Here is a 24,254-nt window from a genome sequence, read left to right as displayed (position 1 = left end):
TGCAAATTTCAATGTTGTAGGATACCAGAAATAGCAAACTGATAATGCTATGATGATCTTCTTTAATTGATGTTGAATGAGGAAAACAAGTTACATTATTTTTTATGCAAAAAGTACCACTTTTGATAATTGTATCTAACATGGCAAAATGTGACTCAGCAATACTTTCAATGTCGAGTCTTGTTAGCCAGTTTTTCAAAATCACATTAAATGTACAAAAGTTTGTTTTGTACCTCAGAGTTTGTACCTAGGTAACTTTGTATCTAAGAAGGGGTCGGGAATGGCGACTTTGTCACTTTTCACTGTCCTCCTGCATCCTCCTGTACACGTGACAATAAAACCAAATTCTAAAATTAAAGACCTAATTCTAAAATATGTGGATATTTTACATTTTTATGTTATGACGTAGTGAAATAATTCTGTGTAGAAATTAAGTGAGAATTACTCAGGCTTTAATCGTGGCATCTTTGATAAACATTTTCAGTTTTTATGAAAGAGATACTTTTATTTTGTCATTTTCTTCAAACTGAATTCTGTATTTATTTAATGAACTATATATATTATACATACATATTACTAGGGCCCAAATTTGACACACTCTTCAGTTGCATTTTATCACTCCAAAATATTGTTTGCAAGTGCTGTAGTTTCTCTGGAATTAAGTTGATAATTTTATTGAGTGCGCCACCAATATTGTATTGCTTTTTGAAGTAGTGCAGCCATTTCATTTAAGCATTCCTCTGTCCATTATACTAATGCAGCAATAAATACTACCATAAAGCTGAGCAAAAATTTGCTATAAATGATAAAAATAATACAACAATAATACTTATGGAACACTTTATCACATCTATATATTTCAAACATATTCCACAACAGAGCATTTATGAATTGCATTGATTTTGGCTGTTTGGAAACACAAAAATGATTGAAGAGTGTAACAATTCTATTCCAGATCTTCCTGCTTGGAACAGAATCAGTGTAAGCTGCATAATATTATGCTCGTTAATTTTAAGTAACACAGTCCGCAAATTAAGCAAACCAACAAATTGGTTGCATAGAATTCTGTCAAAAGTTTTCAACTGCACAGTGTCAACATTCTAAAAGAACCAAGTTTGGTTCTCTATTTATGCATGTTATTACCTGATGCTATACATTTTTCATTTGTAAAAGATGTTCTCTCCTCTATGTGGACCCACTATCTTTTACAATTGTGAGCTTGCCTTTACTGTACAATATTCTGTTACATAAGAATGCAACAATGAAGACTTTTTTGTTGACAATTGGATATTGTAACCTTAAGTACCCTCACATGCATTTCTCATATCTTCCAGAAGGCGGCCTCATGAACATTGCAGTGGAACAAAGGGAGTTATAAAACAACAGGGTGATTCACTTTATATGTAAGATTTTACAACACGGCTTAGAATTTGGGAAATAACAATGAACACAATAATTACCTTATGAGTAAGGTAATTCCATTTCCCTAACATTCTCCCCAATGCCAGTCTACAATATACTTATGAGGAGAGAGTTTTCACCTACTGAGACCTTTTCATATCACACAGCTTAGCAGACTGCATGTGTCCTTGGTTAGCTGGACAGGCAGGCAAAAGTTTGACCTTTGTCGTTTCCCCAACTCCTCACGCCAAGATGTTGGTCAATTGAGCGACCATTATCCGAGATGTGAAATTCTAAGACCAGGTGGGCTTGGATCGGCGCAACATCGAGGGCCAAAGGGCCTGTACTGCGCTGTATTCTTCTATGTTCTATGTTCTAACTCCTCACGCCAAGATGTTGGTCAATTGAGCGACCATTATCCGAGATGTGAAATTCTAAGACCTGCTGGACTCACGTGAATTAAACCATTCCAACTATCATATTAAATTTCCTCCTTGGGAGGTTTTAACATATCTCATTATACCAAATGAATATGAATGGGGGAAATAGCAGAATGCCTAGATTCTTTAAACTGATTTTTGTGCTGAATTCTAATCCATACAAAACATGTTGTGGATTTAAATCAGTTATACTGAATTTAGTGTTATACCAACATTATAATTTAAATACCAAAAAATCTCTTTGTTAAATAGCCAAAATTCTCAAAGTTATAACACTTCCTTAACAATGGCAATTTGATTCTAAAGTATTTGGCAATTACATAAAGATAACTCAATATGAGGTCTGCAGTCAGTTTTAATTAATTTACTTTTTGACTTTAGAGAACTGTTTGTTTTTCACCTTAAACAGGCTGAGAAGACAGCTGCTGATGACCTTTAGCTAGTTTTGTTCATTTGTTCCATATCTTATTCATGGCAGTTATTATAGCAAAGACCGATTATGAAGTATTCCTCAGATCACTGGGTTTTTCCTGTACCATCAGAGTCACATACAGTATTTTGATTGACAGGGTGCTTCTAGCCAACTGCTATCAACCAGAACATCCCACTGTGCAACATATGCCAGCTACTAAAATTAATATTAATATATTGAACCATGAAGTATGTATTTGGAATGACATTTTTCTTCTTTCTTAATCATGCAGGTAGTGCTGGATTGGAAACATGCGTCTCCTGGGTCCTGCCAATAAAGCTGTCTTTGTTCTGTGACCTAAAATGCTGTAAAGGTACAAACCAACAGTCCTCAGCTGGAAGATATGAGCCACCACCAATGCAGCACATTCTTACTTCGCTCAATATTCCTCTTGCATCTTAACATTGCATCTTTGTCTTGTAAATGCTAGATGAACATTCTTTTCAAACTGGTGCTATCTTCTTTCATATCCTTTTAACTCATCCCAGCTGTGGAGAATGAGGTTCAAATCAAGATTTCATACATTCCAATGTCTGCACATCATAATTTTATTTCCCTTAAATTGTGATGTTTGCATATTATTAGGTGCATTGTCATTTCAAAACTTGGAATTCAAATGGAAATAATTCCAAACAGAAATAGAAGAAAGAACAACCTTGAATTTATGTCGAACCTTTTCAATCTCAGGACCTCCCAAAATGCATTACAGTTAACTGCATACTTTTGAAGAGATCACTGAGGTAATCTAGGAAACTAAGACAGCAATTTGTGCACAAAACACCCATAAATAGCAACAATCAGATAATCAGTTTTCTTAATGTTGGTTTTTGAACAAGAATTAGCCAAAACCAAATGAATTAGAAGCAGGCAGAGACCATTCAGCCACATGAGCCTGTTCTTCCGTTCAACAGGATCATGGCTCCTCTGTTTGTATTTTGAATTTCACATTATTATGCATTAATAATCATCTTTGATTCATCTACCTATCGAAAATCTATCCACTTCTATTTTTAAAATATTCAATGACATTGCCTCCATCACCTTCTGAAGCAAAACATTCCAAGAATGTTTTCCTCACCTCTGTGCTAAAAGAGAAATTCCTAATTGTAAAACAATGCCTCTTAGTTGCGAACTCATCCACAAGAGGAGAGATCATTGCCTTGTCCATCTTGTCAATACCATTCAGTATCTTACATACTTTAATCGATTCACTCTGCACTCTTCAAAACTGCAAGGTAAACAAATTTGGCCTCTGAAAGCTTCCCTCATATGACAGCCGACTCATTCAGGGTATCAATCTTCTCTGAACTGCCACCAATGCATTTACATTCTCCCCTTAATAAAAAGACCAAGACTACACACAATATTTGAGATGTGATCTCACCGGTGGCCTGTACCTGCATAACTGAAACATAACATCCTTCCTTTTAAGTTCAGTTCCTCTTATAATAAATAATAGCATTCCATTAGCCTTCTTCATTGTTTGCTATAACTGTAAATTACCTTTTGGTGACTCATGAACTGGAAATCCTAGACCCTAGCATATTGGAAGTTTGCAATCAGTCCCTGTTTAGTTAATACTTCTGAATGATGACATCCTTCGTGTTCATCAGAGAGGCTGACAGAGCAGCTTTTGACAATGTCTCATCTGAAAGATTACACAACTGATAGTGCAAAACTCCCTCAGTACTGCGCCAGAATGCTAACTTAGATTAGGTACTCAAGACTCTGGAGTCTGACCTTTGTCAGTAGCCTGGGATTAAAAAACTAGCAGCAGAGAAAATATTGTTTATTATGAATATAAATGATAATAGCAGTAATAGTAATATTTTTCCTGAGTCATACATAACACAATATTCTTCTTTGCACAATATCTTAAATGGGGAATCGGCAGTTTAATAATTATTTTCTGTTAAGTTTTTTTATTACTTTGTCTTTTTCAGATTCTAAATTTTAATTTTTGTAAGTTTATACAAGGTGCTTCACAACAAAACTGTTTGGTGGTTTGTTATTGGAAATGGAGTCAGCTGAACTCAGTTGTAAATTTGGTAAAATTAATAAATTGAAAAATATGTTCAGTGAAACGTTAACAGTGCCAATAGTAGCCATATATGAAGTGATAAGCAATTTTCAATGGTAAGATGCTTAACAGAAATATTAATACTTTAAGTTTTACAAATTAGAGATTAGTGAATATATTAAAAGTATTCCATTCATTCCAACTCATATGATCATTCAACTCGGAAGGAACCTATGACAGGTTGATCAATATTGAGACATTCAAGAAAATGTTGTGATTTTCCTTTTCACTAATTTGTATCGGAATATTTGTGCTAACAATGACTTTACCTACCTTCCCGAGGACAGGACTTCCCACTGAATGTCAAAAAAACCTATCTTCCATATAATCTAATTGTCATTTGTAAGTAAAGTTTATTTTGCATAATTAATTAACATATTATCTTTAATAACATAATTATATTTTCAAGTTGTGTCATGGATTGTAGTTTTGAGTTAAGAAAGTCTATTTGCAAATGATGTCAATTTACATATGGAAATAGAGTAAAACTAATATTTATTATTTATAGTGTCTCATTGGGTGACAAGATTTATCAACCTAGTCTTGTGTTTGTGAATCGTTTTACTGAATTTAAATTAATATAATTTCCACAAAGAAATGAGCTTAAATGAGGATAATTAATTATTGTTATATCTCCTTTTTAGCAGCACAGCAGTTGTATCCTCCTTGTTTTATGAATCATAGAATCAATGGATTTTGAGATAATAATGCAAAATGCAGAAAGTATATTAAAGATCTAGTTGCAGAACCTGTTTCCAGGTCTCTAGCTTCATCTTGTACCATAAAATCTTCAAGTAATTATTCAGTCTAATTGGTTGTTCTAATTTTCACTGAACAGTGGGGAAATTTAAAAAGACCCATTTTGCCTGGAAGTTGATGGTTTTGGGTATAACACTGATTTCCAACTCACTCAGCCCCAACCTATGTCCTGTAATTTCAATTTTATTCTCCATTGAAGACAATGGAGGAGTAAATTATTCATGGTGCAGCTGATTTCTTGTATTTCCAGTTAGTAAAATGTGATGAAATTACTCCCATGATCTAAGGCTAAGAATTCTCTATCTATGGGTGTTATTTCTGGAATGTTAATGTTATATCAACTAGTTGTTTAATTGTACTCAGGTAGATTCAAATTGCAGTTGTCAGGTTGGAGGTGCCTCTGTCCATGAAAGCTTACAAGTGTACAGAGATTAAACTCCAGTTCTAGCCTTTATACATTGCTATGAACATTAACATAAAGCATGTTCTTTCCAGTGAATTGCCCAATGAATTGGACACAAAGGCTTTATTTTCCTTTTCCTAGATGTAGATTGAGATGTATCAAGAGGAAATTGAGGGACAAATTTCTTTTCAGAGCTAACTTACCACTTTCTCACCACCCAAGCAATTAAGAGCCCATTGACCTTGGTAGATCTCATGACTCATCAGCAATTAAGGTTTTTAAGGTGTCAACTATTAGCCACTGAACAGCCTCAATTCATATCCTCTCACTCACTTGTCTTTCCAATGAGCAAGAAAGAAGTCCAATTTCTCAACTGGAATGATGACCTGCCTACCAAGCAGGGAGAACGATCAAAGATACAGATAGAGATAGAGGTCAAGGAAGTGGTGTCTGAAAGCCTCGTTTTAAGCTTTGCCATTAATTCCCTGACAATTCCCCCTTTCCAACCCCCTCCCACTGAATCCCTCAAGGAGTAGGCCTTAACTGGTGGATGTTAGGACCAAGAAACCATTGGCCAGCAGCTTCTGGTGTTTCAGGTCATCAGTATCAGTGCCTGTGATAGGTTGAGATACTCACCCTTGCTCACATGCCAGCTCTTATTGAGCAGATTGGTGAGTGATCAGGTGAATTACCTTGCTGTTGAGGTAGCAAATTAATCATCATTTAATGCATTAACGACATACTTAGAAATTATATGGAAAAGTTCTGTTCGTGGATACCAATGCAACACTGTATTTGAAAAACACTGCACAAAATGTCTGCATTTTAAATGTGGCTTACATGCCTCTGGACAGTTTATAAGTCAGTCAGGAAAATTCTTGTCCAAATAATCATCTAGCTTGTTCATTACTCATCCACACTGATTACATCTAAGTTTTTTTAATTTAAGATTGTCTGAACTGCTTAGTTATACTCATCTCCATAGACCTTTCCAATCCGCCAGCATACATATGAAGATGAATTCTGGATGAGATATCACACAGTTGCTGATACTGGTTGGTCCATACTATGGTATGAGTAAACGATTTACTGAAATTTAGGGATAAGGAAGACAATTCTGTGTGTAAAATATAATTCTAGAGTGAACCGGTTGATCACAAGGCCAAGTACATTGTATATGCCACAAAGGTCATTGCTTCATTGACCTCCATTAACTACTTTGTTCCTATTGGAGTGGATCTTTTATTTAACCTATTCAAAACGATACTGTCAAAAAGAATTTTAAAAAAGTTTGAAAGGAAAGTCATCTTAATATTTATCCATTTTAATGCATTGCATTTCTAATTCTTATTATACATTTTAAATATTTCTTAATGTGTATTCATGAAATGAAAATGCATAGAATTACATTTTTTCAACACATCAGTAGGTTAATGCAGGCTGCTTCAATGACATTAAGGAGAATTGAAATCTGTTATTTATAAAGATTATGCTAAAGTAATAAATAATGATGTTAAACTGGTACCAACATATCAACAAAGTCAGGATTAATATTTCTAAACATAGAATGAATCTTCTGACCTGTAATATCTGTAAGCATAAATGTCTTATATTGGCATTTATAGAAGTCATGGATATATACGCCAGTAAACTAATGTTAGCAAAGAAGCTGCAACTGCAAAAAAGAAAACAAAAGAGACAAGTTATAACCTAGTTATTGTTCAACAACTCCTTGGGAAATCTGTCCTAAGGGTTCTTCTGGCAATATCATCTTTGGAGCACTCTTGCCAGCTGAATATGAGCATTTGTGATATTCATCTGAAACAGTCAGTGAAGAGATTCCAGATTTCACTTCTGCTCTGATCATGTAGAAAACAGACAGAGACCAAATATCTACTGCAGCTTCCAGTAAAGAAAGTACAAAGAAATAACAAATGATAAACCAAATGCGCAGGAAAAAGGCAAAAGCTTATTATATTTCTAAAATAATGAAGAATAAAATCTGCATGGCTCTTGGGATGACAAGTCATAATCTTATGATTCATAAAATTCTCTCAATGTCTCAAACTTCAGACTTCTAGCTTTATTAGTAAAGTCTCACAAAAAGAATTGACAGATTGAAATTATATCTGCTAAACATACTTTATACTGATCCCAATAGGTAAATACTCACTACCTTATTTGGACTAAAATGGGTCCCATCCTTATTTTAATGCAGCTGCAAAATGTTCTATTTTAACAAACCAACCTTCAGCTCAAATAGTAAGGGAGGACATTTATATTCAATGTTTACACTCTGGAGTAGTCACAGAACCTTCAAGTACAGGTTATATTAGAAATGAATGGAACAGAAGAATATGAACTGGACTTTAAAGGATACATATACCCCATTCCTCCAACTAAAAACTTAGGAGCCTTCCTCTAAAACGTTCGCTGTCATACTCTGCTTGACTTCCCAACATTTCATTGATCAACCTTTGTTAAAATTGTCTAACTTACACTTGTAGCCTACTGTGAACAGTTTAGTTAAAAGATAGACTTAATTGCATTTTGGGTAGAATCTCTGGGCCCAGAGGCTGTGGGTCTACAGGCAGGAAATGAATGTAATTAGGTTAGATGGAGATGGTCCAGAAATCCATCATTCTCCTGGCATTCCCTGATTTGAGTTTAAACTCCACCTTCCTGATTGATATCAAATAATAACCACTTAATGGTCTTACTCTGCCTGGGCTGATATGATTTCAGCTCCATGAGGGACAGGAACAGACCTACCAACTAGTTACTCAGTACTACCAGGCTGTGGGAGGTGGAATGAAGGGGGAGAGAGTGGTAAGTCCTCTATCTGCACTCTATGAGGAACCGGACCCTTTGAGAGAGATGTTTCCTCAGCCACCACAAATGTCCCCACCCATCACCTCCATCACAAAAGACCCATCACAAGCAACACTTACCTTTCTTGTAGGCATTCCTTTATTATTGGAATCCAGTACCAGTTGCCTTTGCAGCACATCTGATCTTTGCCCCTGCTGCTGTAACTCTCTGAAGCTGTCATCTGATTGGCTGGCAGCCCTTGGCAGCTGGTCTGGAGCCTTGATTCTAGCAGAAAGCCAGTTGACAACCAATCAGCTGCCTGATTGTCAGAGATCACATGGGCCTTCTTAGCTTCGTAAACCATGGGTTTCTTCCCTGAAAACTCTCCCACTTTTGAATTTAATCCAAAAAATGGGGAAGATCCCAGCCTCTATCCTTATTGTGAATATAACATTTATGAAGGTAGAGCTTTTATTTATTCATCTCAGCCTAAATTAAATTGCAATTATTCAGCAGATCATAATTGTCCATTTATTGTTCCAAAAATAACATATTTGATGCCTTGCTTTAAGTTGGATCAGATAACTGGCACTTAAGCCTGTCAGGAAGTGGTACTTAGAATATATCTTGGAGCTCAATAATTCAATGCCATTTTTGGTTCAAAATCCGGTTTGCTAATCTTTCATAAAAACCACATTAGATTTGCAATTTTTGCATACTTCGATAACTATATTGGGTTACAAAAGTGTTTTTGTATGTCTTACCAGTGAACATGATCCTCCCAAGAACATCTAAATGGTTGCAAATTACTACTGTACTTCCTGAAGCAAATTACTTCAGCTTTTAAATGAAAGCAATCTACAGTAAGAGCCTCCTTTTATTAAACTGCCTTTGCAAACTGTAGCTCTTATTGGAAAATAAGTTTATATCCTGAACAAACAAAGTTCTTAAGCCCAGCAATATCACTAAAGCCATAAGCAAACACGATCATTTGCCAATTTTATATTCACTTTTATTTCTCATGTGACATTAAAGATAGAAACTAAAATTGATTTTAAGTTTGTTTTTGCTTATGTCAAACAAAAGACAGCTTATTTAAAACAGCACCAGTACCCCTTAGGGACTATGTAGTCTGAAGTCTCTTGGAGTTTGCTGCTTTTTTTTCAATAAAGAATTAGACACAGCAGAATTGTTGATGATTTTTTTTCCCACAATTCTAAGACATAAAACACAAATGTTCAGCTTTTTCTGCCCATCGTGCTTTTTTTCCTCTTTGCTTTGCTGCTCAATCAGCCTCTTCCAGTCAGAAGGTTAAAAGCCAATGATAATTGTGCAGTCCATACTGGTGGTTGGCGAACAGGAGGACAGAATAAAACAAGTTGGGCAGAATTTTACTGTAGCTCCTGGTGTCAGGAACACTAGTAAAATGCTGAAGCATTTTCCAAGCAACAGGCTGTAATATGGACTAGCTGACTGTTCTAAGTTGGGGTTTTATCAAGATCAATAGAAAAGTGTAAGGTGGTGCATTTTGATTAAAAGAAAGACAATACAAAATGGGGGTACAATTCTACCAGGGTGGGGTGGGGGGGTTTGGGAGGGTGGAGTGCAAAAGCAGAGGGACCCGGGTATATGTGTGCACAAATCATTGAATGTGGCATGGCAGGTAAAGAGAGCAGTTAATAACACAGACAGTGTCCTCAGCTTTATTGATGGGGCACAGCGTTCAAGAATGAGGAGATGTTGCTAAACTTGTATAAGATACTTGTTCCTCAATTGAAGTATTGTGTGAAGTTCAAAGCGCTACTTTTAGAAAGGATATAAATACATTGGACAGTGCAAAACAGATTTACAAGAATTGTTCTAGGGCTGGGAAACTTCAGTAATAAAAATTGTTGGAAGATTGGGACTGTCCACCTTGGAGAGAAGGCGACTAAGCAGAGATCTGACAGAAGTTTCCAAGTAATGAAGGGGTTTCATAGAGTAGATAGTGAGAAACAGCTCTCACTCAAAAAAATAATGAAAAATAAGACAGCACCAATATAACTTGATTTGCAAAAGATTTATCTGAAAGGTAAGAAAACATGGTTTTCACAGACTCAATTGGGGCTGGAATGCATTGCCTTGAAATTGGTGGAGGCAGATTCAGTTCAGGCATTCAAAAGAGTGTTGGATAATGGAAATAATTTATAAGGGTATGGGAAAAAGCAGGTAATGGCACTAAGTCTTGATGTTTATTATTGTGCCGGTGCAGGCACAATAGGCAAACTGGTCTCCTGCTGCATTGTAACACTCCTGTGATTCTATGAATTGAAGGACAAGCTTCTCTGACCTGACATCAGTCTCCCACTATTGCAACAATCAAGTGGACTGTCAGACAAAAAATTATTTTCTATCTTAGATATTTAATCTTTGGAAAGTTGTTTACCCTGTCCATATTCATTTTCAACCCATTGTGCATGTGTTAAACTATTTGTCTTTTGTCTGTCTTCATTGTGATTGAGTGTGTGAGATTTGATGGGTTTTGATGAAGCATAGTTTAAAGTTGCATAAATAGAAATAATTTCTTTGTACTGTTCTTGTTATTTACAATAAATAGCGTTACTGGCACTGAAAACAAAACGGGTGTGTATTCATTTTTTCAGTCAGGCAAATTGATAATTTTGTTGGTCTCATTGGCATTTTTATATATCCATTAAATTTGTGAAAATTTGTGAAACAGTGGGACACAATTATCGATGCACTTTCCCAGTTAGGTCATGTGAGTGGTCTTATGTTAATTCTTTTAGATTTCCATTCTCACATTATTCATCCAGCCTGTAAAGGCTATTAATACAAACATCTACTAATTTACTTTGTTTCTGGACTCTTTTGTTGATATTGGCCCATCACTAGATCTTATTACTTCTTACTTTGTAAAACCTTGTCAAAGGCTTTCATGACTTCTTTAAATTTATCTGAGATCTCATTAATGCCCTGTCTTATAGAATCATCATTTACTACTGTTGCTATGTTATAATGTGTTGACCTATTCAGCTTTTAACTTACAGACCAAAACTGAAGGATTTTTGTGTCTCAAGCATCTTTTTTCTCCAGACCCCAATTTTGAGTTTGAATTGTTGTCTGCATGTGTCTAACCCTCTCAGACAGTGTGACTTCAGGATATGTAGCTTTTCTAAGCCTTTAGATGTTTTACCTGAAGTTTTGAATTTTCCTACCAGCTTTTGAAGTTGCAATGCACTGTTACACCACTCACTGACTCCCATTGTGGTCATTATATCTCCCTGGGGAATCTCTCAGCGAGACCTAGGGCTGCATATTCCCAATTCTAGTTAAAGTGCGGCAGTGAGTGCATTTCAGTACACCCCAGGATAATTTTCACACGTTTTTCCATTTTTCATCAAATTAACTAAGCAGAGACACTGGGCACATTTTATTGAGGAATGCTGTGGTGAATGAGATGGATGAACTTGGCACTGATGAGATCTTCTGGCTTCAAGCCTCTGGTGCCATATTTAATATCATGTCAAATTTTACATGCTAAGGATGAGCTCTCATACTGCAAATGCACTTGCACTGCAGTCTTTACAGTGTGGAAACAGGCTATTCAGCCCATCAAGTCCACAGCGATCCGCCGAAGAGCATCCATCCAGACCCCACCCCCTTGTCCCACCCTACCCTCTCCCTGTAACCCTGCATTTCCCATGGCTAATCCAAAGTTTATAAAGCATGGTGCTGGAAAAGGCACAGCAGGTCAGGCAACATCTGAGGAGCAAGAGAGTCAATGTTTCAAGCATAACCCTTCTTCATGACTGGGGTGAGGGAAGGGGGCTCACAAATAAAGAGGGGAAGGGCATGGAGCTAGGGGAAAGATAAGTGGGATTGCGTTGGGGGGGAAGTAGGAAGTGATGGTTCAGTGGGAAGAGTAGAGAGGATAGGTGGGAAGGAAGTTGGACAGGTAGGTCAGATTACTGGCACTGAAAAAAAACATCTTTGGACTGTGGGAAGAAACCGGAGCACCCGGAGTGAACCCACACAGACATGGGAAGAATGTGCAAATTCCACACAGGCAGTTGCCTGAGGGTGGAATCGAATCCAGGTCCCTGGCACTTTGAGGCAGCAGTGCCAACGACTGAGCCACCATGCCACCCATGCCAAAGAAAATGTCTTAGAAGGAAGGCAAGCTTGCTTTCCTGTTCCAGGAGAAGGATCTGGAAATCTTGATGGACAAGATGGTGGAGAGGATGGCAATTCTTTTCCCTGGTCCCAAAGGAGACCGTGCCAATAGACACAACCAGCCTGGTCAGAAATCGCAGCATGTGCCTCAAGTTAAAAGGTTTAGAAAGAAGATCAATCATTTCCTGCATTCCACAGAGGAAAGTGCCACCATCTCCTGTCTGCTATCTCAAACTCAAAGGGTCATTACTTAATTTAACTCCGCCACTGCACACACGTCTCAAGGCTCACCTTCGGTATCCATGCACGATGTTCACTCAAGTGCTCTCACCCACCTTGTCCTTACAAATTCCAAATCCTGGCTGTCCTCTGCACTTCATTTACACCCACCAGGGACACCTCACCACCACTCTTGCCCAACCGTAACCATTAATCGATTTTTGCATCGACTTCCATCATAATCAGCAACTTCCTCTGCCTCATAGCAGCAAGAACTGATCCACAACGAGTTGTGAGGTCCAAATTGAAAGGGGATTGGCAGATATCAGGCTTCTCACTCATTTTATGAGAATACAGTGAGTTTGTCAGGGTGGAAGAGGAAAACGAAACCTAAAGGGGATACCAGGTGGAACAGGTGCTACATCATTGTGAATAATCTATCACTTGTGTTGACATATTTTCATTTGCGCTATTGCATCCATTTGCTGTAATATTATTCCTATTGTTGGACCATGTGAGAGATGAGCAGCCGTTTCAGGCAGCCCAATGATGAAAGAAGTCGTATTGGCCAAGCTACTGAATCCTTGATTGTCGATGGCTTCATACATCAGGGATTCTGGAACAATGACATTATGTACTGCAGCCAAGGCATTGCACTTGAATGTGGAAAGCACTCAAATCTAAAAAAAAATCAAGTGGAGGGATTGTGTTAGTGCCTGGCATTCCACACTTACAGCCATCTAAGGAGTGAGAGTACATAATCAGTGATGATCCCACACATCTGTGCAGGGAAAAGTTCATTCCATATGTCAGCTTCACAAGGGAGCATATTGCTGTTCAATACTGACATCAAAGGGACAGCTCACATATCCACTGCCCCTCATTTTACAACTGTTCCTGACAAACTGCTGCATTAAGTCCCAGCTCCCAGCTCCCAGCTGGTTTAACACTATCCTAGAGATGGTCAAGCATTTCAGGAAACCTTACTGCCGAGGTGCATTCTGAAAGAGTGCAGGGTTAATGATGATGGAAGGATCAAGTAGAGATTCCTCGGGATTCCTGTCATCTTGCTGGCTATCGTTAAATATTCACTATACAACAATCTTGTCTGATATCCAAAGGGATGCCATAAGTGCTACCAAACATTTGCAGCATGCAGTGTTAGTGCAGAACCTGACTGATGTGTTTTCCCTAACAGTTATGTCAGGCAAGTTATGTGTAAATATGTTAAACTGGGATGACCCAAACATATCAAGCATTAAATCACATCAATAACAAGATGCTTATTCTGAAACACAAAGCTCAAGGACTGGAAAATATAACATTCATGAATATATCAAACCCCAACATGACTTGTGCACTGAACAGAGAATGCCTCCAGAGAAGTACATTGATTACAAATAATTACATGAAGTCCAAACCCAACTTGTTCATCTCAGACATGGTGACAATAACATTCATCACATTGCTGGTGAAGGGCTTATGCCTGAAACATCGACTGCCCTGTTCCTGTCCTGACCTGCTGTGCTTTTAAACTGCCACCCTTGGTGACTCACTTTCTCCGAGTGGGTGACAATAAGGTTGCCTCTGGCATTTTGCTTTCTGTGATACATTCCTCTGTTCTGTTATCATGGATGGCCCACCTGCCAAATGTTCTAATCCTCAGTCTCATCTTCATCCTCTGAAGATTGCTGTTGACCCCCACATTTCATTTATATAGTCATAGAATCATAGAGATGTACAGCATGGAAACAGACCCTTCGGTCCAACCTGTCCATGCCAACCAGATATCCCAACACAATCTAATCCCACCTGCCAACACCCGGCCCATATCCCTCCAAACCCTTCCTATTCATATACCCATCCAAATGCCTCTTAAATGTTGCAATTGTACCAGCCTCCATCACATCCCCTTGTTCCATTGACGTACTACCCTCTGCGTGAAAAGGTTGCCCCTTAGGTCTCTTTTATATCTTTCCCCCCTCACCCTAAACCTATACCCTCTCGTTCTGGACTCCCCAACCCCAGGGAAAAGACTTTGCCTATTTATCCTATCCATGCCACTCATAATTTTGTAAACCTCTATAAGGTCATATTCTGACCAATAAAAGAAAGCATACCAAACGCCGCCTTCACTATCCTATCTACCTGCCACTCCACTTTCAAGGAGCTATGAACCTGCACTCCAAGGTCTCTTTGTTCAGCAACACTCCCTAGGACCTTACCATTAAGTGTATAAGTCCTGCAAAGATTTGCTTTCCCAAAATGCAGCACCTTGCATTTATCAGAATTAAACTCCATCTGCCACTTCTCAGTCCATTGGCCCATCTGGTCCAGATCCTGTTGTAATCTGAGGTAACCTTCTTCGCTGTCCACCACACCTCCAATTTTGGTGTCATCTGCAAACTTACTAACTGTACCTTTTATGCTCGCATCCAAATCATTTATATATCCTGCCTGTTTGATATTGATGCTCCCCCACCTGGAGATATTCTACACGTTTGGTACCCTCAGTGATTTCTGCAAGTGATGCTCAAATGGAGGAGCACTGTTGCATCAGCTAAAGTTGTTGCTGGAGGTGGGTAAGGGGGTCAGGTAAATTGTAATGAGTAGGAGTTTTCCTCCTCTATATTAGACACAATACCACGACAAATCATGGGGTCCAGAATTAATCGTGAATGCTCTTAGGATGACTGGCTTCTGGGTGACTGCAGATTACTGACACTTTTGACAATAATCATCCCCACACACCCAACAATGTTTACCACATCTACACCTTCTGACAATGCTCTCCCTCGCACCCTGATCATATTTACTGCTCCTACACACCTCAACAATTTTCAAACTCTGCACCCTCTCCTGACATTGCTCACCCCCACTACACAATGCAGAATGCCCACCCTAACCCTCGCCAACAATATCCACACTGTGCACTCCTGACAATGCTGACCCCTTACAGAACCACCCCCATCACAGTGGTGACACTCTCCCACTCCTGACAATGCTCACCATCTCTTCCCCCCACCCTATTGTTGGACTGCAGCAATTAAAGAAGGCAGTTCACCACGATCTCCCTCAGGACAACTAGAGATACACAGTAAGAATTGGCCCAGCCAGTGACACCCACCTTCTATGAATGAATTTAAAAACAATACTGGCAATGCTCAACTCCTGACACCTAACAATGTCCACCCCTTCTCCAATTGTAAATGTGATAATGTAATACTGGGTAAGATTTTCTGATGCTAATGTTAGTAAATATTAAGGCATGTACTGCAGTTATTTTGAAGATATGCACAAACCCTGTAATTACCCAGGAAGTTTAGATTCCATGTAAGCTAATTTGTTTTGCCTATAACCCTCCATCAATGTCTCTAACATTGATCTAATTGTTAGGGTTGGGCTAACAATGGCTACTTAAGCAGATAGTTGCCATTTAACCTTTGGTGTAACACAATGATTAACAGTGTAACTCAACCCACCACCTTAACTGATAGATCCACCAATATCCATTACCTCCATATATTCTTAATCGAGACTGCAACACTATAAAAAAGTAGGTGACAGCAAGTTTAACACATTTTTTCTGACACAGGTGATATAGAAATCTGATGTAATCATTTAACTCATTAAAGGTCATTCTGATAGCAAAATAGGTTTCTATACATTAGTGCTTATAAAAAGCATGATAAAAATAATGCAGATAACAGAAACTGAGAAATATGCATCAATTTGATTTTGTAGCAAATATTTCCTAGGTAGGAAAGCAGGAGAGTAAAGAGACCAACTTTGCAAGGCTATCTCCCATGTATAAAATACATCTGATCTTATGTTGAATGGACCCCTGACACCACATAAAACAAGCAGCAACCCTTTGCTCATGCCAACGAGTGGCCTGTTGCATGGCATATGGCAGCTTCATGAAATTATTCAGTTTTTTTTACAATCTGGTTTTGTATTGGCTGTGATATAAGAACACAAGAATTAGGAACTGGAGCAGACTATACAACCCTGTTCTGCCATTTATTAAGATCATGGCTGCTTTGCTACTTCAATTCATATTCCTCTGCTATTCATATATCATTTACGCACCCAAAAAATGTCTATTGATCCCTGTCCTGAATTCCTTCAATGAGCATGCATATTTCAAAGAATCACAACATTTTGAGTGAAAAACTTTCATTTCATCTCACTTCAAAATGTTCAATCCTTTATTCACAGTTAGTGACACTGCCTTATTCTGATTCTCCATCTGTGCTCTAGATTCTCCATCCAGGAAAAATATTTTTTCTGGATTTATAAAGTGCGTAAAACTGTGTATATTTCAATTCCATTTCTTATTCCTCCAAATCTATGGAATGTAGGCCTGACCTATTCAATCTATCTTGATGGGATAATCCCTTCATTCCAGGAGACAGAGTGGTCCCCTACGGTTTATTTCATAATATAATCAGTTGGCTCAGCTTCCTTGGTACAGGTAATTCTTCTATAACACGATGATTGCGTTCTTGTGCAACTCTGTAATACAGAAAAATCGCGCTTCAGAAACAGCACTTAAAGTGTTAGCAATGTAATCGCATTTCAGGAATGAAAGTTCGCGCTTTAGAAACAGTGTTCCCAATTTGTTAATCGTGTTATAGCAAATACACATTAATCAACATGTGTTATAGCAGAACGACTTGTATCTTTATTTTCTTGTGTGGAACCAAAATATTTAAGTGATAGGAAATGTAACATTTTAAAATGTGAATTCTTGGAGTGTCCAATTAACAGGTTTCTCACATACTTCACCTTTGGGACAATTATATTAAACAAAAGCATATTAATAAGTTAAAAAATGCAGTGAAGGTGGAGGAAGGCAATGATATAATGTCCTTCGACTGTCTCAGGTTACATCAGTTTGACTTATTTTCATACAGACAAGTAGTTTCAGGCTATGTGGATTAATTGGTTTGAAAATGAACTCTCACCTATCATTGTCACAATTAGAATCTAAAATGCAAAGTATTGGCCATTCACTGTGTGGCTAGGTGAAAAAGTTTGATTAAGTGCACTTAACCCTTGTGACACCACACCACAGCCTCTGGAAGAAACTAAGACATAACTGATCAGAAATTACAAAGCTTACTTTTTGTGTCTTAATCAAATGTTTTGGCAGGAATGTTTGCAGGATATATGCCTTTGTTATCTCTCTTTGCTATACTGTAACAGACAATATTCTTCATTCTGAGATAAAAGGTTTGTTTGGATATTTCTGGGGTCCACCTTTAACTGTTTAAATATAGTGGAGCCGCCATCAACTCTTCCTAATGACCTAAGCTAACAGGAGGAGAGTGAGAGAGATTGATGGTGAGCTGGAAACAAACCTGACTTTGCTCACTGACCTGTTTTAAAATATCCACATGAGACTAAGCAACTGAAAGCAGGCTTCTTAAAACATGCCACTGATTGAAATTAAAGTTTGTGATCTAATGGTCCTGTTACTGTAAAGAGTAGAGTCTGAAGATGAACATCTTGTGTAAATTCTTTTAACCAAGTGCAACTAAGTGTGACCTGGAATAGATTACAGTTCACTTCCAACAAAGTGGATGGAAAGAATTCTCCAAATGTGCTAAGGTTACTTTCCTTTATAGCAGCTTACTGATTGTTGACAGGATAGTTAAATGGGGAAAGTTTGTGAATGCTTAGTCCAAGATTTTGATATTGTCTTTGGAATTAAGCCAGCATCCATTTTTAAAAAACCTGCTTGAGATGGCAGAATTTTTATTCTTGAAAACTAAACTTCAATTTTTCTGAACATCTCGGTCCTCTGTAGATCTACTTCTAGCACTGTGGAGATATGTGCAAGATTTAACACAAGTCAGTGCCAGTTCTGCTCTATTAAAATTGATAGATAATGGGAAGATACAATGCTTCTCAAACATGTGTCCTGGGAAACTCTATTTTAATGCTTTAAAATTCATATAGCCCCAGAATGAAGTTTCCCTTGTTACCTGGAAACTAAAGGCATCCTACCTCTGCCCCAGCAACTGAGATTTTCTGCTTCCTTCCACCTCTGTTCCAGAATTGAATCCTCCACTAATGGTTGGTAAATTAGTGGAGGATTCAATTCTGGAGGAGAGATGGAAGGAAGCAGAAAATCTTAGTTGCTGAGGCAGAGGTAGGATGCCTTTAGTTTCCAGGTAACAAGGGATGTGGAAGGAGGGGCTTTGATTCAGTGATATTAGTGGGTGGGAGTTGGGGATTGGGTGAGGGTGTGCAGGCAACTGAAGGTTGCACAGTGTTGTACTCAAAGAAATTTAACCAAGAGGTGTAAAACTAGACAAAATGCCAAGAGAAAGTGAGGACTGCAGATGCTGAAGATCAGAGTTGAGAGTGTAGTGCTGGAAAAGCACAGCAGGTCAGGAGAATCGATGTTTTGGGCATAAGCACTTCATCAGGAATGAGGCTTGTGGACCGGGGGGGCTGAGAGATAAATGGGAGGGGGGGTTGGCGTTGGGGGGAAGGTAGCTGAGAATGCGATAGGTGGATGAAGGTGAGGGAGAAGGTGATCGGTCGTAGAGGAGGCTGGACGAAAGAGATGGGAAAGGTGATGGACAGGTCAGGAGGGTGGTGCTGAGTTGGAGGCTTGGGACTGGGATAATATGGGGGGAGGAGAAATGAGGAAACTGTTGAAATCCACATTGATCCTGTGTGGTTACAGGATCCCAAGGCAGAATATGAGGCGTTCTTCCTCCAGGTCTCGAGTGGTAAGGATTTGGCGATGGAGGAGGCCTAGCTTAATTAGATAAACAAAGCTGGAAAATTCCTCTTCAACATTTTAGTTGAGAATGTTAGTCTAGGAAAGCACATTGGCTCTGATTAACATTCAAATTAAATATTGAGAAAGGGTATATTCCTCACCAAGATTCACTTATGTCAATCAGTGTGACTGGAAGCTATGGAGGCATACATATCAGTCCAAATTAATTTTTCTGATTGCCATTAGCACCTTCACCCGCAGACCCTTTCGCTTAAACGCTCCCTTCTCAACTAATAGGGGAAGGTCACTGGCCACCCCTTCATTGCTGTCAATAAGAAACCAAAGGGGTCTGGAAACAAAACATTTTCTTGCTTTGTGCTGCTGATCCCACTGACTCAAAGGGGCACCAAGCAAAGAGTGTGAGTCATCCTGGAGCTGCTAAAACCCTTTTTGAGAGTGTACAAATAATGGACATTTCTCCCTCTCTTTATGACCCAACAATTTACTTTTGTAGGTCTTTTCAGAATTCCTCTGCCTCAGTTAGGATGTTTCTCTTCTTGTTTACTGGAACACCAGTGTTCCTGCTGTAATGTTGCCCTTAATAGTCTTGTCAGACAGTCGCAAGCTGCTTGTCATAGTAGTCATATTTCACTGGGAACAGACTTTGCAAAGATGATCAGTGATCCAGAAAAGTGGATCGGGGTCAACATGATTTGGGTGATGAGTGTAAATCCCATCCTGAGCCTCCTCCAGCAGCAGGAGGGAAATCCACCTCAAATTCTCTGAGATTTAATAGTTGATGGAAGGTCCGTGTCCAGGGAGGGCTCCTGTTACAAGGTTTCACCGAGTTGTCTGTATTTTCTTTCAAAAAAAAATTGGGGACCTTGTTACAAAGCAATAATGAATGTTACTTCATGAATTTTGTCCTTAATGCTGATTGAGTGCAGGTTACAATGTGCCTCCAATATAACATTTCAATATGTCATTTCTTAAAGCAAGAAACTGATCAAACTTTACACTGATTTCCCTTAAATACTGTCTTCTCCATGCAGAGTATTTGTATTTCATAAAATATTTATTGAGAAAATAAATTCTGTGCTGTGATTAGGGGTGGCACGGTGGCTCAGTGGTTAGCACTGCTACCTCACAGTGCCAGGGACCCGGGTTCAGTTCCCAACTTGGGTTACTGTCTGTGTGGAGTTTGCACATTCTCCCCGTGTCTGTGTGGGTTTCCTCCGGGTGCTCCGGTTTCCTCCCATAGTCCAAAGATGTGCAGGTCAGGTGAATTGGCCATGCTAAATTGCCCATTGTGTTAGGTACGTTTGTCAGGAGTAAATGGGTCTGGGTGGTTGCTCTTCGGAGAGTCGATGTGGACTTGTTGGGCCGAAGGGCCTGTTTCCACACTGTAGGGAATCTAATCTAATCTTAAAAAAAATCAGAAATCTCACCAGGTAAATGTTTATTTGTTTTGCCCATAGCCATGTCAATGGTGATCTTCCACAGAATTTGGAATATTTTCTCCTTTTTGTATCAGAGGTTCATGCATTTATGCATAAGCAATTTAAACATCTCTGTGTTCAATAGGTCCTGTGGATGTATTTTGAAATTTTCAAAAAACACACACACACACACGCGATCATGGATCAGGGCAAACATAAAGCTTGTTACAAGGTTTGAAATGTTCTAAGGTATTTGCTTGTGCAAATCAGCCATGAAGGCTGATGTTCTAGCAGAGATTTGAAATCCATTGTTATAATTTGAATTTTCTTTAGGGCTTTCTGACACATGCATAGCCCAATGCATGAATAGAGTTTGTCTATAGATTATAGAATCCCCACAGTTGGAAGCAGGCCATTTGGCCAATCGAGCCCACACCGGCCCTCCAAAGAGCACCCCACACAAACCACCTCCCTTACCCTATCCCTCTAATCTTGTATTCCCTATGACTAATCCATATAGCCTGCACATCCCTGAACACTATGGACAATTTAGCATGACCAATCCACCTAACCTACACATCTTTGGATCGTGGGAGGAGACTGGAGTGTCTGGAGGAAACTCACATAGACATGGGGAGAATGTGCAAGCTCCATACAGATAGTTGCCCGAGGTTAGAATCGAATTCAGATCCTTGGCACTGTGAGGCAGCAGTGCTAACCGCTGAGCCACGATGCTACCCGGTAGCAGGATGACAGGAAAACATTATACCTGAGCGCTCTGTAGAAAGGGAAAGTGTTCCTTTGCATTTGTCTAGGAGAAATGAGTGAAGGCTGGGTCAGGCATAGGCTCAATTAGAATATGCCCCCATTCTTTGCTAACACTGGAAGGATGTATCTGTGAAAGATTTCCTTAATCCATTCCCCCTTATAGCAATGCCTTTAAACAGGCAATCTAAAAGTACTGTGGCTAGTGTACTCACTGACAGCCATCATGTTGTCATTATCTTGTCAACTCTGTCTTCTGCAAAATGTGGAAAAAAGACAAAATAACATATTTGTGAATTATAGAGCATAATAACAAAGTTATTTTAAAAATTTCCATTCACAATCCTCCATGAGTTTGCTGAAAACTATTAGCAATGATCATTGCCATATATTCTCATTTCTTAAAAGGAACAAAAGGAAGAAACTTTTTAAAAGCATGTGTAAATAGCCTCAAGAATATCAATGCATTATTTGGAAATAGTATCATTATGATTTTAAAGAAAGATGACCAAACTACTGGTTTATATTTTATGAAGTAAAATGATCGCACATGACTAAACCTATTGCTAAGGTGACTATTAGCCTGCAGTGCTGGGCAGGCTATTTCCTGACAGCAATCACCATTATACTTCTATAAAACACATAATAGCGAATGTAATCAGAAGGCAGCCACAGAACAGAGGGGAGAGGCCAAAGGGTAATGGAAGAAATGAAAGAGAGAACAATTACACTATGCTCCAGTTAGGATCGTGGAAGATGTCTCATTTTGTGTGGGAATTCCAATGTCAGACAGCTATAAATTAGTCACAGAATGCAAATCACGGCAAACTCTCCAGCCCTGGTGTTTTGCAGCTCTTACATGGTGTGTTGCAACATCTGCAAAGTGATTGTTGTAAAATTGTGCTCTTCTGAATATGAAGCTAATTGTATTCACAGAAATGCACCAGAGAATGTTTGTTAATGGGTGGGTTTTTTTTCTCATTGAATAAATAGAGGCTATTGAAATGCAGTGAAAAAGCTGTGGCTGTCTTCTCTGAAAGGATCATAACTCATCAGCACTGCATGCATTAGTTAGTTGCGATGGGAGTGATAAACCACCTGGAAAGTCATTTCACTGGCGTGATATTATTCTGTTTACTTTTTGGCTCCTGGCTTCTGACAGGCCCTTAAAAACATCTTTAACTGAATTCTGAATCACTGACCTTTAAGCACTCTATTTTACTTCTGATGCTGTTTGTGGGTGCAAAGTATCTGTAAGAAAAAGAGGATTTTTAAATATCCTTTTTACGATTTAAGAATTTAAACATCTCCAAATATTGACATTTACATTTCCTCACTGCATCAGGCTTGGTCTACATACTTCTTCCCACTTTATCTATTTTTCATTCTTTAGTGCTTTTTGTATATTTCTTATCCATGAGGTAATGGCCTGAGAAAATAAACAGAGGGGAAAAATTAGAGGAAAGAACATCTCTTTTTTTTAACAGCGGGCTTCTGATTTATGTAACAGCAATGAATACAAGTCTTAAGTAACTATATAGAACAGGAAACTTTACTATCAGTTAAATGCCCACTCACTGAGCTCTGAGACTGCACTGTTATCCGACAGGAAGGCTCTCTTCATGTCATTGCTGCTTGCGCACATTCCAAATGATTTACCAGATGGAAGACTTTTGCATCTACAGAATTTCAATGTTGGTAAACTCACTATTGTTGTCTGCTTGGCCCATTGACATGTGTTTCATTGCCACTGCTTTATTGATTGGCAACCTGTATCTTTGTCATTGTGTTGACTAAAATTTTGACTTTACAACTGCAGATCATTATCTGCCTGCCCAAAGGAAAGTCCAGTAAAATGAAACAGTTTGGAAATGAATGTACTGTGTATACTGGAGCTCCATGTTGATGTATATGAGTAGGACCAGTAAGTCTCCTTTGCAAGTTTCATGCTGGCTGCCTGAAATGGTTCTACTCTGGACTCTGAGTAAGAACACCTGGCTTCAAGCATTACTGAGCTGAAAATGTGTTGCTGGAAAAGCGCAGCAGGTCAGGCAGCATCCAAGGAACAGGAGAATCGATGTTTCGGGCATAAGCCCTTCTTCAGGAATGAGGAAAGTGTGTAGAGCAGGTTAGGATAAAAGGTAGGGAGGAAGGACTTGGGGGAGGGGCGTTGGAAATGCGATAGGTGAAAGGAGGTCAAGGTGAGGGTAATAGGCCAGAGTGGGGTGGGGGCGGAGAGGTCAGGAAGAAGATTGCAGGTTAGGAAGGCGGTGCTGAGTCCGAGACTCGAACCCAGCACCGCCTCCCTAACCTGCAATCATCTCCCTGACCTCTCCGCCCCCACCCCAGTCTGACTCATCACCCTCACCTTGACCTCTTTCCACCTATCACATTTCCGACGCCCCTCCCCCAAGTCCCTCCTCCCTACCTTTTATCTTAGCCTGCTGGACAAACTTTCCTCATTCCTGAAGAAGGGCTTATGCCCGAAACGTCGATTCTCCTGTTCCCTGGATGCTGCCTGACCTGCTGCGCTTTTCCAGCAACACATTT

At 39.0% G+C, this 24,254-nt stretch overlaps 1 long non-coding RNA gene across 1 annotated transcript in view; it reads right to left on the bottom strand.

The window, feature by feature from the left end:
• Positions 1–17,188: 17,188 nt before the first annotated feature.
• The window catches only part of LOC122555571, a 42,391-nt gene continuing 35,325 nt past the window's right edge, over positions 17,189–24,254 (bottom strand). The window contains exons 2-4 of the long non-coding RNA XR_006313309.1: positions 22,907–22,955; positions 21,920–21,960; positions 17,189–17,276 (exon numbers count right to left, since the gene is read on the bottom strand). This is a non-coding gene — a long non-coding RNA (uncharacterized LOC122555571). The remainder of the gene's footprint in view (positions 17,277–21,919; positions 21,961–22,906; positions 22,956–24,254) is intronic.

This window comes from Chiloscyllium plagiosum, chromosome 12 (genome assembly GCF_004010195.1).
Source record: "Chiloscyllium plagiosum isolate BGI_BamShark_2017 chromosome 12, ASM401019v2, whole genome shotgun sequence".
Taxonomy (NCBI): Eukaryota; Metazoa; Chordata; class Chondrichthyes; order Orectolobiformes; family Hemiscylliidae; genus Chiloscyllium; species Chiloscyllium plagiosum.
Note: the sequence above shows the minus strand (reverse complement) of the source record. Positions and strands in the feature narration are given on the sequence as shown.